Raw genomic sequence first — 19508 nt, forward strand, 5'->3', positions numbered from 1 at the left:
AGGCATAACAAGGAACTCGTAATGACCGTAGCGAGTTCGGAATGCCGTTTTTGGAATACTTTCTTCTTGAACTCTGAGTTGATGGTATCCTGATCTCAAATCGGTCTTCGAATAATAGCTCCATCCTTGAAGTTGATCGAATAGATCGTCAATCCTCGGTAATGGATACCGATTCTTGATTGTGAGTTTATTCAACTCCCGATAGTCTATGCACATCCTAAAACTTCCATCCTTCTTCTTCACGAACAGTACTGGAGCTCCCCAAGGTGAGTGGCTTGGTCTGATGAAACCCTTATCCAACAACACTTGAAGTTGTGTGGATAATTCTTGCATTTCCGAAGGAGCTAATCGGTATGGAGACTTTGCCACAGGTGCGGCACCTGGAATTAAGTCTATTCGGAATTCGACTTGTCGTTGTGGTGGTATTCCCGGCAAGTCTTCTGGAAAGACTTCAGGAAATTCCTTCACAACTGGGATTTCCTCAAGTTTTAGCTCCTTGGCCTTCTTGTCAACAATGTGCGCTAAGAATGCTATACATCCTTTTCGTAGGCACTTTCGGGTTTTCATGCAGGAAATAATTCGCAACGGTATTTTGTTTTTCTCACCGGGAACAAGAAGTGTTTCATTATTAGGAAGGGGAATTCAAATGATCTTGTCGTAACATACGACTTCGACTTGGTTGGTAGATAGCCAATCCATTCCAACTACAATATAAAAACTACCTAGTTGAACGTGTATTAGGTCAATTTTTGAATTTTCGTTTTCCTAGTTCTAAGGAACATCCTTTAACTATTTTATCGGATTCAATCACCTTTCCATTCGCTAATTCGATAGTGAATGGAATATCTAGTTTAGTGGACTTTAGTCCAAGTATATCTTTAAATTCTAAAGATATAAAACTAAAATTTGCACCGGTATCAAACAAAATAGAAGCGAAATAATCGTTGACAGGGAACGTACCGGTGAGTACGTTGGGATCCTGTCGCGCTTCTTTAGCTCCAACCACAAAGGCTCGTCCGCGGTCTTTGTTTTCTTTGGGACAGTCCTTCCGGAAATGTCCCATACCACCTCAATTGAAACAGCCTTGGTTTATTTTTCCATCGTTCGTTATCGTTTCCGCTGCCTCTTTCCTTCTTAACCACCTTGTTGTTACCCCAACATTTTTCTGTGCGGTGACCCATTTTCCCGCATTTATCACACTTGGTGGCTTGGCATCCGCCATAGTGGTGATAACCACACTGTTTACACTTAGGTGCATTTCCATTATATTTCTTACCACTCGTTTCCGTTGTGGCAACGAATGCCTTGGTTTTTCTTACTCGTAGGGGTTTTCTTATGTTTGTTGTTCTGCGTAGAACCTTTCTTGAAATATGAATACTTTCTCTTATTGTTACTCGAAGTAGACTGACTCCACATGCGTCTCCTTTTTCACCGCACCTTTATTCAGTTTTCTGATCCTTACTACATCCTCCTAAGACTTAAGGCAAGAGTTATAGCCTGAGCAATTCTCAATATGGTTCCTCCAGTTCTGCCGTTGTTTGCAGTATGGTTTGCTTCATGTTGTACGATTGCTTCTGCAACTCGCTGGTTCAGTAGAGCATCAAGCTGAGCTCGTGTTATAGGTAAGGGTTCCGTTTAGGCTTAAAAAGTGCTACTTGGTTCTGGTGCCATGATCTTCATATATATATAAAAATATATATCGAAGAGATTAGACATGAACGAAAATATAAACACATCGTCACGCACTATGATCATAAGGTCAAGATAGATCATATTGATACTTATGCAAATCTTTCGCACCATATTCATCACATCCTTGCAGGGATGTAAAAAAATTTACAACAATGTGTCAATAAGAAAATACCAACTTATATATGCCATGTCACCTTTTTACGATTATTTTTGTGAAGAAAACAAAAATAATCTCGGAGTTACATCACTTCCGTCGATACAAGACATATAGTAATATATAAAATAAGGTGAAGTATTTTCTTCACATTGTTCCTTGATTGATACTAAGTCTGCAAGTCTTCAACAGTCTTTAGTCTTTCACAAAATCGGGTATACTTCCCAAAAGTTAGTAATTGAACATAACTACCGTGGTGTGGGATGTGAAAGTGAAGACATAGAAATTAGACCATGAAGGCACGTAACCTCCTCCTCGAGACAAAAAATGTGCCTAATGGTGGCAGTCGAGTGGTTCTCAAGGGTATGAACGTGTTCCTCAAATGATAGAGGCGCTTTGTGGAATGTAGATTGTGGAGGTACTGGTAGGGGAAAAATGATAGTAATGGGCCATTCCAGGGGAGGTCGAGTAGCAGAAATCTGAGTCTTAAGATCATGGACTCATCGAAAGGGAAAACTAAGATGAATCTTGGAAGATAAAACTCATAGTTTATAGTAATACGCGAAAAATAGCATGGACGTTAAGGATTAGATGGGCTCATGTCTGGTGGTGGAGATTGAGAATGTGCATCAGAATAGTAAGGTGGAGAGTCGTGGTTGATAGGATGTATGTGTTGTCCATATGCCTTAGCAGGACAACCATCTGTTCAGGAGGGAAAAACCAAGCATTTACCTCTATCCTTGCAGTATGTATTCCATACTCTATGGACCTTGGTCGTCCAAAGTAAGGAAAGTCCTTCATCGCATTAACTCATGTGACGAATACATTGGTATTGTTTGAGCTCAACGAGTTCCAACAAAGTTGTTATGATTTCTATAGATGTCGAATGGAATATGGTAAGAGACTTGCGCCATGGCTCGTGCCATATTACCCTTTGAGACAAAACGAATGTCAAATAACGGATTTTATCGCAATAACTCCAATAAATATGATAAGGTGTTATAGGCACCGTGAGATTAACCCAAATGTTGGAGTTTTAGAATGTTTGAGGAAAATCCTTCCTGGATGGTTTTCCTAATTTGTTTGCTTAGATGACTTGTCTCAACTGACTTGTGATATAGATCGGATGCTAGGCAGGAAATCAATACGTGTAGTTTTTAATGTATTATGGGGAATCATAGTAATCACCTTAGTTAGCATTCTAAGAAATGGAAAAATTGAATTCTTAAGTAATAACTCATGAATTTTGAACAGGTAGTGATCATTAGTCTGACCCGCAGGGCCCACCAGGATTCCCATCCACTGCAACTTATTATTACGTGGGCCCCCGTAATAATAAATTGCCTTGTATGGTCACCCTAGCGTTCCCTCGTTCAAAACAGACGATCAGTCGGAGAGGGGGACATGATTGTCTAATTACCTTTAACATAGAATGGACCTTCATGATGGTCCACGCGTTAATACTTGTAGCCATCGCTCGCGGAACGGCACGAAGTTAAGAAATAGAAGTAAGAGGATTCATAACAATAATGGCTGAATGGGTACCTTCAAGATGAGTGTTTCATCTTCCTTGTCTTGACAAGAATGTCACCAATCATGATAAATATGAACCATAGGGACCTCATTCCTACTAATAGAGTATTCATCCAAGGCTACCACCTCCACCTAATTGTCATCATCGAGGTCAGGCATTTTCCGTATCTGAGGGAAAACAACCATATTTTATGGAATGTCGAGCTTAGGGTTTCACTTAGGGACTACGCCCTACCATGAGCTCATCAACAGATGCGAGATCAATACGCTTGTTATGAGAGTCCAGAATAATAATAGAATTTGAATACTAAGATATCATGGTCGTGGCAAAATAATCCGTACAACGTACACATGTGAACAACTTATAGATAATCGATTTTTGGACAATTGTACTTAATAGAAGTAAGAGGATTCATAACAATAATGGCTGAATGGGTACCTTCAAGATGAGTGTTTCATCTTCCTTGTCTTGACAAGAATGTCACCAATCATGATAAATATGAACCATAGGGACCTCGTTCCTACTAATAGAGTATTCATCCAAGGCTACCACCTCCACCTAATTGTCATCATCGAGGTCAGGCATTTTCCGTATCTGAGGGAAAACAACCATCTTTTATGGAATGTCGAGCTTAGGGTTTCACTTAGGGACTACGCCCTACCATGAGCTCATCAACAGATGCGAGATCAATACGCTTGTTATGAGAGTCCAGAATAATAATAGAATTTGAATACTAAGATATCATGGTCGTGGCAAAATAATCCGTACAACGTACACATGTGAACAACTTATAGATAATCGATTTTTGGACAATTGTACTTTTGTTTTCATCGTTGTTTATATCGTATATCGTTTCCAGTTCGACTTATTGTTATCGTGTCCAAACCCCATAGACTTGTACCAAATAAACTAGTCTTTGGTATCATCGTTTCGAACTATCGTTCAATACTATCACATAGTATCCTTGCATTATCGTTTTGTATTAGTGGACGCTTTATAAAAATATAATGTAGAATGCTTGTTGTAAAGAACATCGTTTTGAAATTGTAGACTAGACTCAAAAAGAATCTTAGTTCACTACAATTGATGCTCTGATACCAGGTCTGTCACACCCCGATTTTCGGTTTGCTCGGAAGCGTATGGCGAGGTGTGACGAGAGCGGCAATCGTTACAATCAATCGAGTAAACAACACATTTGAAACATAAAAGATGTTCATCCATACATTTGATTCGAAATCATAATTTACATTACATATGTCTTGTTTGAAACTTGAAACAACAACAACTTTAACCACATTATTCAAAGTTCAAAACATAACAACCGAAAACAGATGACATCACAAAAGCTTGCGTTCTTGATAACCACTTGAACATATTTTTCCAAAGCCGTCCACTAATCTCCTGTAATACATGTTAATTTTGAAAAACGTCAACAAAAGTTGAGTGAATTCATGTTATTTTGTTTTTGCATCAAATGAGTCTCCAAAACATTTGAAGTAATAAAATTCGTTTTTGTATAGTATGATAAAAAAAAATTGTATGATCATTAGTGTGTTGCAAGGACACTAATATGTATGCCGAATAGGAGGCAACCAAACCTTGACAATTTATCGTGTGTGTCAACGACACTAGTTTGGACACAAAGGCACTCTTGACGATCGTGGTTATCGTTGTCGTTAAGAGTGGGGCTTGCCAGAACCCAAATAGATCTATCCGTTTGTTCCTCGGTACTTGTTTATTCATTAATGGCCCCTTTATTTTAACACCTATCCGCATGTGATCAAAATAGTTTCATCGTATTATCATACTATTTGTAACATGTATACATCCCCGAAGTTTAAAACTATAAACATTCAAAGTAAAAGGGGAAGCATGAACTCACAGATTTGCGTTCCATGCAAATCTCTATTCGATTCCTTGTTCGCGGTTCGTTTCTCGACCTACAAGTGTTCTAATCTAGTTAGACACTTAGGTTTGTTTTTGTGTATCGTACAAATATTCTATCTTGTATTTTGTTTTTGTGTTTTCGTATATATATAACTTCCTTGTATATATATATATATATATTTATTTTATTTTATTTTATTTGTGTTTGAATGGGCTTAATTTATGTTTTAGAATTTAAGTCCATTTTGGGTATTTGGTGTTTATGGGCCTAGCCCAAATAACTTTGTTTAAAAATCCCAAATAACTTTGTTTAAAAATATGGGTCAATCCCAAATTAATTTGTAGGAGTGGGCCTTAGCCCAAAACAAGTAGGCCTAGCACAATTTAGTTTATAGTTGTGGACTTAGCCCAAATAACTTGTGTAAGAATGGGCCTAGCCCAAATTGTTTTCTAAAATATATCTAGTCCATAATATTTGTAAATATTGGGTTTTTAGCCCAAGTATTTTGTAAAGTGGGCTTTAGCCCAATTTTGACTAAAAATACATTTTAATCCATTGTTTTGTAAAAGTGGGCCTAGCCCAAATTTTGTTTACGAGAAATGGGCATTAGCCCAAATTTTAATTTATGGACCACTTTTTAAACTACATAATTTTTGGGCTAGTAAATAAAATAATAAAAAAATAATAATAGTAATACCTGTATTTTTATAAAAATTTAATTTTTATAAAAATTGTTACTTATGCCATAGTTGAACATTTTAGTGCATAAACTTGTGTGACGGTTCGTATTTTATTCTAGTTATTTACTACTTGTCGGTTTTATTTATTCGTATCATTTATCCCGTTTGTGTCGTCCGTCACATTTTACCATTTGCTTTGTTTGTGCCATTTTTGTTTGTCCAAAGGTCTATATAGTCCAATAGTGTCCGAATTTGTCCATTTGTGTTTTCGTGTCCAAGGATGGACATTTTATTTCGTTTTCAAGTTTATATATATATATTTTGTAATTTTTATGGATGTGTAATAATTTTGCATTTGTTCCTACTAGAACTAGCATATGATGTACACATCAAAATATATAAACTTATAATACTTGATGAATATTTTTGTAAGTACACATTTTATCCAAAAATATACTTGTTATTTTTTATTTAGAAATCTTTTTATAAAACATGGATTTATGACTTTGTCCAAAAATTGTTTAACTATATTTAAAGACCTCAAATAATAATTTCAGTCACAAACTTCTTTGTTTAACAACTTTTAACACATCACAAAATTTATAAAAATTTTGCCATAGTTTTTGTTTGAAATATGAATTTTCCCCAAGTTTATACAAAACTTGTTTTCAAATTATTTCAATACAAAACATCATCAAGTATCAATATCTATCAAAATTTGTCAACAAAAGTAGCATGAACATGATATTGTTCTTAACTTTCCCAAAAAGGAAACTTTATTCCTTATTTTTGCCAAAAAATTGTAGAAAGAGATTTTATGAAAAAAAAAAAACTCTTGTTTTATATGTCTTACAAAGTCATTTGAAGCATAAACACGTATTCAAAATGTTTACTACTAACATAATTTCTTGCTTTTGATTATTTCTAGAAATGGAAACTTTATTCAATAAATTTTTCAAAAATTTATTTTCTTGTTTTTAAATGGTTTTTCACATTTTACTAGCATGCATGTTCATCAAAAATTCATGTTCATCACTTTGTTGATGAATCTTGGTTGATCCTACATGCATGTATGTAGATCATATTTTTGAGTAGAAATAACCAAGATTCAAGTTTATTAGCCTAGATTTCTCCAAGTTCATCTTATAATCATAGAAAAATCATGGTTAAAAATAATGATTTCTTTTTTTTTTTTTTTAGTTGTTTCTTGTTATCTTTCAAGTGGGTTTATGATGAACTTGTAAAAGAATCAAAAATAAAAGTGAAACTAGTATGTTATTCTTACAATTTTTGCAAAGAAACAAAGATGATGATAAGAAATCTTGTTGATCCAAAGCTTCAAGCTCCACCCAAAGGCTCCATCCAGCTTTTCTAAACACCCATGAAGATTGTTTCATCCATAGACTTCCATAAGTGCATGAATTCTTGTATTTGAAAATTGAAATGAAGTTGGTGTGAGGGGTGTTTGGGTTACACGATTTTGGAGAGAGAGAGTAGAAGAGTTGATGGTTTTTGGTGTTGGAAAATGGTAATGAATGGAGTGTAAGAGAAGGTTTGTTCATTTAGGTCTTACACTAATCATGCTCTTAGTTTTCCAACACATCAATTTAGTGATGAGTGAGCTTATGGTGGGGACCCACTAGGAAACGAAAATCAGCCATGTATAAGGTCTATTTGCTCAATTTTTATATTAAAATCTTATTTAAACAATAAACTCTAGTATTTTTAGAACTTTGACAATTTTTATAAAAATATCTACAAGGTTTTAAGCTCTAATATTTTAAAGTAGTGTGACACTAGGTAAAACTATTTCACCAAAATTTTTAGTTTGTAATTCGGGTGAAAAAGTCGGTTCGGGTCCTGTACCGGGTTAAATACTGACACCGTGTTTTGTTTAGATAAATACATGACAAAAATTATTTTTGCACATGTTTTACCATCCGAATAATTAATACAACTTTTTGGACTAAAAATTTTATTATTTTTGGCACGGTTCCGGTACCGGCTTTACTGACTGGCAGTTTACTGAACTAGCCGTACAGCTTAACGCAATAAGATTCGATTGCGGATTTTGTGTCGTTTTTAATACCCATTATATTATTTATGTAAAATAATATTTATTTTTGGGTTTTCAGACAGTTACTGTTTTGTTCTGCGGAATACTGTACACTTCCGCATGATTGCTGTATTTTTCTGCGGACTTGGACAATTTGGTTTTTAATTGGAATTTTGTAAATAATAAGGCACATATTATTTTTGGACAAAGCTTTTTAGAGAATATTTGTGTAGACATATCCGTATGTCTTGTTTTTATCGTGTCAGACTGTACCGCGACTAGTACTGACAAGTATTGTTTAATCGCGTTCCTATTGTTAGTCTAGGATATTGTTTCCAATCGCAACGTATCTGTTATCATAATTTACTATGATTTTTGTAATTCTCAAGACTTTAATTAATTAAAATCAAGTCATATACGCGAAAATAAAATTTAAATAGTTGTTCACGTTGTACGGAATTACCGGAATTTTGCCGATTGTCACATTATTCCGCTATTCTAAATCTTTGCATTGTATTCTAGATGAACCGCATTGTTGCGAAGTGTTGACTTTTTGATATCGAGTCAACGAACTAGTTGAAACTCTTTTCTTTTGAATACATTACATGGTTTGTTCATTGTAACCATGTCGAAATCTCTTGTTAACACATGCATTCATCGTTGGAATGTGACAAAACCAAGTTCAATTGTTGAACTTGCTCATAATATATATTCGATTCAAGATTCCATATGATGGATTGAGGCCATCATATTCGAAATAATCCTAACAAGCACTTCATTTGCTTTGAACCATAACATGCTTGTTTGGTCTTCGGCTTCATTGAATCGTTTCTTTGATCACGATCACCTTGTGGTGGCGTTTATTTTTCACAAGTTTGAAGCTTGCGCTAATCTCGTTGCTCACATCATGTATTAATTATTTATTTATTTGTTTGTTGATATTAAATCCGCTTTGTTGGTTTATCATATTAATGCAATTTTAACACAATCGTGTGTTAAGATAATGGTACACAAAATTCATGTCATATTCCAGTGTACCTCTTATCGGTTCTTTCAGCATCGATCGAACATTTTGTGATATTCATTGCTTTTCATCTTTGCTCGAAAACATCATTTATTTGTTTCATTTCCAATCGAAAATCCTATGAGATTTTTTTTTTGAAACCAACATTCAGACTTACTCCGTTGAACCTTCAGTTGATTTCAAAACACGGTGTTATTCAGTCACCACTATTATTGAATTATTTCGATCACTACGACACCTTGTGGTGTCGGTATAAACTTGTCCCTTGGGCTAATCATGATCGAGCGTTTCATGCAAAACACGGTGATACATGTTCAGTCACCACGATTATTGAATTATTTCGATCACTACGACACCTTGTGGTGTCGGTATAAACTTGTAGCTTGTGCTAATCACGATCATCCGCCTCATGCGAACTATATATGCTTTTCGCTTGACACATCATTTAAATAGTCTTAATGCAACTATGTATTAAGACAATGATACACCAGGTTCGGTTGTATTTCATTTCGGTGTATACTTGCAATTCAACAATGTTAACACGTTGATTTTGTCTTATTCATTTATTGATTCGATAGTTGACAAATCATTTCACGATTCTATCTATTTAAGCTTGTTGATTCAAGTTTCAATCATACAACAACCAACGCAAGTTTCTGTTGGTAGAAAATTCGATTGTTTCCAAAAATTGATTTGCATATTGTGAACGCTCATTTGGAATTCTATTGGTCAAAATTCCTCTTCTGTTGAACCTCGTAAACTTAGTCACATTGGTGACAATATCACAACACTTCATTCACTTGACATCGACTTCCGAAACAAACTCAGTTGAACCGTTGGGTTCTTATTGATACAAAATGTCCTTACATTCACGTAATCTGAATAGCTCTTGGTTTCGCTTTCATGGTTATTCACTTTGGTATTTTTCGGACTGGCCTGCGAAACGACACAACTTTGAGGATATAACATAGACTAAATTTCGAGGACGAAATTTCTGCAACAGGGGGAGAATGTGACAACCGGTAATTAAGGGCTTCTAATTACGGAATTAACAAGGGTTTAACTCGCTAATAAATAGTGTTTAAGACACGAAATAACTTAATTAGGCTTTTGGAATGCCTAGGAACGCTTATCTGACGTTACAGTGCGCGTATGGTGATCTTCGGGAAATCTACGGAGCGTTAAGCGATAACGAACTGACACCGTACAAAATTACTAACAACGCCGACAAATATTAAATTTTTACGATATATTTTAGCTTCGTGATTAAAATTTTATATCCATAGTCAAAACCGGATCGAAAAACGGTTTAAAACAGCAACGATGCGAATTTACACGGTTATTATAGTAAACGACAAGCGAACGCGCAAACAATGACTACCGACCGTATTTTTAGCATTTTAATACAGGAATTATATTTTACGACATCTCACGGGAGTTGGGTGTGTTAACGGGCTTCTGAAATTATACTGGGCCGAGCAACAACTAGATACACTTAATGGGCCTTGGGCCCAACCCACTAACTAAAACCCTAGGTATATAAGTTAGTAGTAAACCTACTCCTTCATTTTGAAAACACAGATAACCAAACACGCCCCCACCAGTTTTTCCCCTGCTCTTCTTCATCCCTTTCCTTTGAAAACCCTAATCCTCCTATGTCACACAACCACACCCTCAATCTCCTCAAAGATGCACCAGACCCAAACAATCACCCTCCCATCTCTCTCATCCGTCCTACCCCCACCTCCCCTCTCTGACGAAGATGAACGGCCGGTCCCCGACCAGTCACGGTGGGGCCGATAATGGCGGAGAGTCCCTGCTGTGGTTCACTCGGTGAAACGACCATCCACGCATCTAGATCGAGAGAGATAGAGCAGAGAGAGAAAGAGAGGAATCGGAGATGCAGGAGTAGCGCCGCCGCTCACGGCGGCGGCGAAGGAGGTGACGGTGGTGGATCCGGTAAAACCCTTGTTCCCGTTCGCTTCGTTTTCTTTTTTTTTTTTCTGAAGAGGATGTTGTGAGGTTGGTTACAATGTCGTTTGTTTCAGGTGGTGTATGTGATGATGACACTGATGATGGTGGTGGTTCGGGTGACGACGACTGAGGTGGAGCCTGTCGGAGCCACGTCGGAGAACGGATACGGCTGTGGTGGTTGTTATACATTTTCAATGTCATCTCAGATCACGCTTTAGTTTAGATTTGTTTCAGGTTCACGTCGGTTCAGTTTAGGCACGGCTTGGTTCGAGATGCGGGTTCGAGTCAAACCAGTCAACGGTCAATCACGGTCAGAATTTCGGTTCGGGTGAGGTCAACAGCAGTCAAACCCGGTCAAACCGAGTCGACTCAGTTAACACCCGAGTCAACTCGGGTCAACTCAGTCGGTTCCGGGTCAAAGCAGTCAAAGTCAGTCAGGCTATGGGGAACTCTGATCATAGGAAGAGTTTCGGGTTTAAAAAGGGTAACCAGCAGACGGGCAAAAAGACCAGGTGCAAAACATGTAGGAAATACCACCTGGGGAAATGCAGATTTGAATCTTAGCCTCTACCTTGTGGAATCTGCAAGTCCAAGGAGCATAAGACCTTGGATTGCAAAAAGTTGAAAGATGCGACCTGTTATGGTTGCAACGAGAAGGGGCACATCAAGACTAACTGCCCTAGGAATCAGAAGAAGTCTGAAGAGGCCAAGAAAGCAAACGCGTGAGTCTTCCAGATGAACACCAGGAGGCAATACGGGAAGATGACATCATAAAAGGTACCTTTCCTTATCAATGATGCTTATATGGGGATTATTTGATTCTGGCGCAGAAAAGTTTATTGAGGATAATAAATATTGTAAGCTGTTATATCCGCCTATTAGGATCTTAGGCTTATAGCGCGAGGTAGAATTGGCCGATAACATTTAGAGACTGCTTCAACAACCTCAGATGGATGCTTTATATCCATTAGGAAACACTCTTATCCAATATCCTAATGTCAAACTTTCAAGATATCCAAAAATCATCAATATGATCAAGACAAATGTACAATTAATCCCCTATCAAAAAGGTGATGGACTAGGTCCAAACCTTAATTGCCATTAATGGTCTTTTATGGCCTAGGCTAAGTATAATTGATATATATATATATATATATATATATATATATATATATATATCTAAATGTCGTTCATTGAGAATAGTTGTACTATATTAGCCTGAATGGTTTAACGATACCATAGTTAGTATATATTAGGTCATCAGGATGATGAATAGAGGTTGTTGGATTGCAACTAATTGTTTTATTTGGTGTTAGGAACCAAATATCGAATATGGCAAACTCGAATAAGACAGCCGTTGATCGTATTATGGATGATACGACACATGTTAATGATGCTACAATTGTGAACCTTAGAATTTCCAAAGATGTTCTTCAGACTATGATAGATGCAGCTGTTGGAAAAGCTGTGAAGAAGGCTGTGAAAAAGTTCAAGGAGCCCAATGCTACTTGCTCCAAATCTCAACCAAGACCACCCTTCATTACTCACGAGAAGGATCTCGTTCAAGCCTCTAATGTAAGGGGGGACTAAAAAGGAAAAGGGAGGAAGATAACTCCCAGAGCTCTAAAAAGAAGAACAAACAAAAGTCCAACCAGAAACCTGTATGCAAGACCTGCAAGAAGCGCCATTATGGGAAATGCAGGTTCGAATCAAAATCCCAATCATAGCCTAGGGCTTGTGGGATCTGCAAATCTAGTGAGCATAAAACATTGGAATGCCAGAAGATGGGAGATGCGACTTGTTACAACTGTAACGAGAAAGGGCATATCAAATCAAATTGCCCAAAGTATACTAAGAAGCTTGAAGGAGATAAGAAGACCAACGCTAAGGTCTCTCAGATGGATGCAAAAGAGGCCACACAGGATGACAATGTTATAACCGGTACGTCCTTATCCATGATGTATGTGCAAAGGTATTGTTTGATTCAGTTGCAGATAAGTCGTTCGTGGAATAGATTTTGTAAGTTATTAAATATGCCTGTTAGAACCCTAAGCATAAAATATGAAGTAGAATAAATGCTAAGAGTTCTGCTTTGATTCAGATAACAATCAATCCTTTATAGATGGTAAGTACAGCATACTCTTAAAGTCTTCCAGGAGAACCCTAAATATTAAGTGTAAGGTAAAACTTACAGGCGAAAATCATTAGAGCCATTTCTTTTGTTCCTGTCCAAAAAAAAATCTTCAGTCATGAAATTCTAGTGTACCCTCTCTCCAGATGAAGTGCATCATCATAAGTAATTGATATCTCTTGATCTCTATCGATTGCGAATACCAGATGGTACGACAAAAGCGCCATATGAGGATTGGTGTATCTTAATATGTTCCATAGATTGCTTCCATGCCTGATCAGTATGGAGGTTTAATGCATGGAACCACAAAGATATTTCAATGGTCATATGGTATTAAAGTCAGCTAATGGTATTCAAAGAAGATATCTAAAATGGGATTATCCAAGTAAATGTCCCTGATTAAGGAATCCGTGGACTTGTAACGTGAATGTGTCACTATCTGACGCAGACCATGATAAATGAACTGGAGCCTGAGAATTGGAAAATCTCTGTAACCTCCTTGCGTCTTGACTATCTTCTTCAAGTTTACCCTGTTTACCTCCTGAGAGGCGAGTAGAGTTAGGATTAAACATCCCGCTTAGGGCTGCAGTATTATGAAATCTCCATGTTGATTAGTACCACCAATTATGGAATAATCGAAACCCTGATTAAGTAAGTTTTAAGATATAGGTGCATCGAGCCTAACTCAATATTATGAGAATTCGGTATTTATTAATAAAGAAAGACGGTTCATTTTGCTTATGCATTGATTACCGCAACCCTATTTAGGCAACAATTAAGAATCGCCATTAACTGCCCAGGATCGTCGATTTGTTCGACTAGCTGTGAGTATTAGCTATTCCTTAAGATTAATTTTAAGCAATGGTTGGAACAACCATCTCACCATAAGATAAGTTTTCTATAACAATTATCATGTAAGTATCAAGGCTACTCCTTTGGGGACCTTGTATAGATGGAATGTTAAACATCTATTGTTAGAACAATAGATTGGTAAGTCCAATTATCAGGATCTGAAAGTTGCATTGGAAACAACAAATAAGATCATTCGAATTCATAATCATCTTAAAGTTGCCAGTAATCAGCAGAAAATTGAGGATCGATAAAAGTCGCAACCTTCTTAAGTCCTTAATAAGGAATAAGGTTCAATTGAAGTTATCGCCCTAAGAAGGGTGTGCTAAATTTTAAATTTCCCAGGGTAAGTTAAGTACTGGATATATAGGAGCATTCGGAAATCGAATGCAACAAAGGTCAATAGCCTATAAGTTAAAACCTATGTAAGGAGCCTAGTGGAGCTCGCAATGCAACCCACACTGATGATTAAGGATAGGTTTCGCCAATAAGTCGAAGCACATTATCACGTAATGATAGGCAGATTAATGAAACATTATGATATGTTAAGAAACCCGTATCGATTAAGGATCGGCAGGTTAAGAAGCTCCAAAGGGATACATGTACCTATTATAGAGGTCAACTTGGGTGCTTGGAAAGGCCCCAAATATACTATGAAAATTTAAGTCCAATATTGTAACGCCCCAAAAATGAAAAACACGATAAAATAAACCAGGATAAATAATAAACTTAATATAATTAAGGATTTATGGTAATATGGTAGTTAAATGTGGGTTTTAAGATTAGAGTTATAATTAACAAACTTCAAGGGGGTAATATGAAAAATTTTAAATTAGTAAGGTTTAATTATGTCTAAACTACAAACACACACACTGTGCGTGTGTGGGATCGAACAGGAGCAGGGAAAAACAAGGGTTTACCCTTGTTCTTGCAAAACTCACCAATTGACAAGGAAAAATCAATGTTAATCAGTTGCATGTTATAGAATTTCGATCATCTAAGCATACCTAGTGAAGTGGTAAGTCGAATTTCTGGATTTGGTGAATTGTAGAAAAAGGGTTTCAACCCAATCATGAATTCGTGGTATGATATGTGTTATTTAGATGTTAAGGTTACTCCCTAGAGTAGAAATCATGCTTGATTTTAGTTAATTGAAAGAAAACCCTATAAACCCACCTTGTGAAATTGTGTTATGAATAGGAAGATCATATGGATTATGATTATATGTAATTTTGATATGTAATTCAGCTTGTAATACTTGAATGCTAGATAAATTGATGTAGACTAAAGGAATTGTAAGAACTAGATTGATTAGTGATGACATATAGGATGAAATAGCAAAGTCATGCTTTAAATGCTTGTACATTATGCTTTATTAATGTAACGCACACTAGGTGTTCGATGAAATGCTTGAAAGAATAATTATGTGTAAATTTGGAACATGATGGAATGAAAGTTGGGGTACTAAATGAATGAACGAATGTGTTGATATAGGTTTGAAGGAAGAAGGTTCGAACTCTAAGAAATCGGAAGGATCACAAGACCGAGGTATGTTCTTTTGCATACAAAACCTTATTTAAATCTTGTTTATATTATGCAAATCAATCCTTGTTACAATGATCATGATGATTATTAAGTAGATAACAAATCCCTTGCGGATTTGGTTATGCCAACGAAAGTTACATTAAGCTAAGCAAGTCGACCGGTTCTAGTTGAACCATGTCGAGTAAGAATATATACCATCCGTATAGAACGGGTGGTCATGAATGCAAATACAAATGCATGAAGTTCAATCCGTTGTACGGATAGAACGAAAGATTTATGTTGAAGGCAATTAACCCGATGTTACCGGGTCGTAATGGTATGCTTGAACCTCTTTATGAGGGTATATGCTTTACCCACTTAATTGGGTAATTGAATGCGTAAGAGTACGGAAAGTATATAAACGAATGCAACTATAAAGTGGTATTGTAAGCAAAATAGATATTATGACTAACTTTCTAAAGTTTGTTGTTATGTGTAGGTAAATCCTCAATCTAGACGATTCGGCGAATTGGAGCGAGCACGTGTCCTTCATATGTGATGCCAAACGCTTCCGCTAGTTGATACTTATGTTTTGGGTCAAAATACCTTTTTGTTTAATTTGTTGGTGGATACACTTTTTAGCGTTTGATGTTTTGGTTTTAGTAGTGTCTTGTAAAACGGTGTTTGTCTTGATTTTGGTTCTAACAGGGGAATACTCGTTTTACGGACGGGTCATGCCCAAATTGTGTAAAATTATGTATTAATGTTGTTATTTTAAAGTCTTTTAATTACCCTTGTGAGTTAAATTATAAAGACGAAAAAGCGGGTCTTATAAGTTGGTATCAGAGCCGAGGTTTGAGGGATTCAAGCATATGATGAGATGCTTGAACTCAAACTGACGGCTCGTTAAAAGTGTGCTCACTCCAAGATCGCCAATGAGGTAACGTTTAAGTTATAAACAAATTGCAAGGGTGTTTATTATGTGTATGACGAAAATAATAAGTTAGATATGTGGGGAGGTTAAATGAGAAGTTCAGGAGCTGTAGAGCCGAAACAGAATAGAAAGAAACGAACAAAAATGCCCAAAACCAATCTGCAGCGTTTCTGCATAACGAAGGGTGATGTGTGTAAAATGCAACATATAAATCACATCAATTAAGGCATAAAACTAACCCTTTTTAAGTACTAATGTTGGAAAAAGAGTGTTTTTGTCTTCCTTTTGTATTTTCAGGATGAAATGAGCTCAAAATCACAAAAGAAGCAAAAAGACAACTAATTCTACCATAAAATACAAGAAAAGGAACAAAAGTGGACTGCCCGGACCCTCAACGGCACCTCCCAAGGCAAAGGAGAAGAAACAGAGTCTGAACACGCCCCGTGTCCAGCGAACACGGGGGCGTGCCCAGGAAGCAGCAGAAAACACAAACCAGTAGAAGCTTCCATTGCCCACCACGGGGCCGTGTCCAGCGAGCACGGGGGCGTGGTGAAAGTACAGCAGGCGCATTAATTGTAATTCGCAATTACAATTAATGAAGTGAGAGAATGTCAGACGGGCACGGGGCCGTGTCCAGCCTTCTGTCCAGCCTATAAATAGAGGAGCTTGGCTTCATTCTCTCTCATCCTTTGGCACACCACCTCTCTCACACTTCATCCACCACCCACCACCACCATAACACCATCATCCACCACCATCATCCATTGTCCATCGTAGAGTGTGTGAGTCGTCTCGGGATCCAAGATTGATCGTAAGAGTTCTTGACAATCAAGGCCATGTTTGCCTAAGTCTCTTACATCACTTGGTGAAGACAAGTGTTTAGTATAATACTTTTTATTTTTAATCTTTTGCACTTTTTATTTGGTTTTGTATTAATGACTTTAATAATTAGTTACTTATGTTGAAGGTGATCTTTCCTTATCGTTTGTTCGTGGTGTCTTGGCGTTATTTTACTGTCTATATAAAATAAAAGATTTTCACCATTCATATCTCCACGGTCTATATGGAGGTATGTTGGCTACCTGGTCGGGGGTTAAGGGAACGGTTTGGTAAGGGTCTTGCCCTTGTTCAGCGTTTAGAGGTCCTGCTTGGGACCTGGGTCAAATTTAGTAGGATCTCCTTCAATGCCCATAGGTATTGGATGGCGGGGATCCAAACTCTTTGACCCCCTCATAAGTTAACTACTATTAATACTATAACCCGGCTATTTAGGACTGTATCCCTGCTGACTCAGACTACTTAGCCGAGGGTAACGTCACCGCCAAAAGCGGGGCCTACCACAATTTGCATTAATAACTTAATTCATTATCTTTCAATAATCCGACCCTTTAGGATTGTATCCTTGCTGACTCAAACTACTGGGTTGAGGGTAACGTCGCCTTCAAAAGAGGGGCCTACTACAATAACTAAGATAATCTCTTAAACAAGTGCAAAAGTGCGAAAATAATCAAAGGTTATACTAATACACGCGTCGGATCCAAGTGATTCATCTTGTCTATCTGTTTTTATTTTATTTTTATTTTCAGCATTTAGTTAGTTTTTATTTTCTTAGTTTAAAACATTTTTCTAACCTTTTTGATTTGATTAGACGTTGAGGATAAACCGGTATTAAAAGCTCTTGTGTCCTTGGACGACCTCGGTATCTTACCAACACTATACTACGTCCACGATGGGTGCACTTGCCCATATGTGTGTTTAGTGTTAGTGAATATCGTGTTTTATAAATTTAAAACTTGGTTAAAAGTGTAAAAAGGGCTTAAATACTCATCAAAATAATATTACACTACACACGCATCAAGTTTTTGGCGCCGTTGCCGGGGACACAAGGATTTTAAGAAAGTTAGGAATCAACGGCCTAATCATATTTTTACTTTTCTTTGATTTTTTTAGGATTTTTTTTAGATTTTCAGCTTCTGCAGAGCTCAGCACGGGGCCGTGCCTGGTCGGACACGGGCCGTGCTCAGCAACGTTACTGGCAGTTTTTGTTTTTCAAGTTACAGAAGGCTGACCATGGGGCCGTGCCGGTGCAACACGGGGCCGTGTCCAACTTCCAGTAACTGGGATCTGAAAAACAATCACTGTAATTCCGACCACGGGGCCGTGTTCACTCAACACGGGGCCGTGGTGAACCTTCTGACCAACATTCTTTTCTGTTTTTATTGCAGGACTTGGAACCCGACGCCATCCTCACGTAGTGTATGAGCTCCAGTTCCAATAAAGACATAAAGGAACCGCTAGAAGAACCCGAACGCTTTCTCAGAAAAAGGTTAAAAGCCAAAAACCAAGAGAAGGTTTCGGGTGATCCACCCCCAATGGCGGACCAACGTACCCTTATGGATTATCTACGGCCCACCGTAGGTAATCTAGGCGCCGCTATCAATGCCCCGAATGTCGAAGCCAATAACTTCGAACTTCGACCGCATTTGATACAAATGCTCCAAAACTCCGCAACCTTCCACGGGCTTGCGGACGAGGATCCTCATCTACATATAACTAATTTCTTAGAAATATGTGATACCTTTCGGATCAATGGAGCATCAAACGACGCCATCCGCCTCCGTATGTTTCCATTCTCACTAAAAGACCGAGCGAAAGCTTGGCTCAACACCCTCCCAGCTGGATCGGTAAACACCTGGGATGAACTAGCCCAAAAGTTTCTATATAAGTATTTTCCTCCTTCTAAAACTGCTAAATTAATGGCTGAAATTAATACATACTCACAAGAGGACGGGGAATCCTTATATGAAACTTGGGAAAGGTTCAAGGAGCTATTACGCAAGTGTCCCCATCACGGCCTCGCAATATGGCAACAAGTATCCACTTTCTACAATGGATTGTTGCCACACACTAGGCAGACACTTGATTCTAGCTCCGGGGGACTTTTAGGTAATCGACGCCCACACGAAATATATAATCAAATTGAGGAAATTGCTCAAACCAATTTTCAATGGCACACTCCCCGGGGAAATAAGTCTATTGCCCCGGGCGCCCATAAGGTCGACGAAAGC

General features: G+C 37.5%; 1 long non-coding RNA gene and 1 other non-coding gene across 2 annotated transcripts; both read right to left on the minus strand.

Moving 5' to 3' along the window:
* Window positions 1-4578: 4578 nt before the first annotated feature.
* LOC110934640 lies at window positions 4579-7505 on the minus strand. The gene is made up of 3 exons (XR_002588515.2): window positions 7234-7505; window positions 5263-5320; window positions 4579-4781 (listed from the first exon to the last, which is right to left on the minus strand). It is a non-coding gene; the product is annotated as an uncharacterized LOC110934640 (long non-coding RNA).
* An 11685-nt stretch (window positions 7506-19190) lies between these two features.
* On the minus strand, window positions 19191-19297 carry LOC118491957. The gene has a single exon (XR_004892402.1). It is a non-coding gene; the product is annotated as a small nucleolar RNA R71 (small nucleolar RNA).
* Between the last annotated feature and the right edge of the window lie 211 nt (window positions 19298-19508).

The sequence above is a fragment of the Helianthus annuus genome, chromosome 4 (genome assembly GCF_002127325.2).
Source record: "Helianthus annuus cultivar XRQ/B chromosome 4, HanXRQr2.0-SUNRISE, whole genome shotgun sequence".
NCBI lineage: Eukaryota > Viridiplantae > Streptophyta > Magnoliopsida > Asterales > Asteraceae > Helianthus > Helianthus annuus.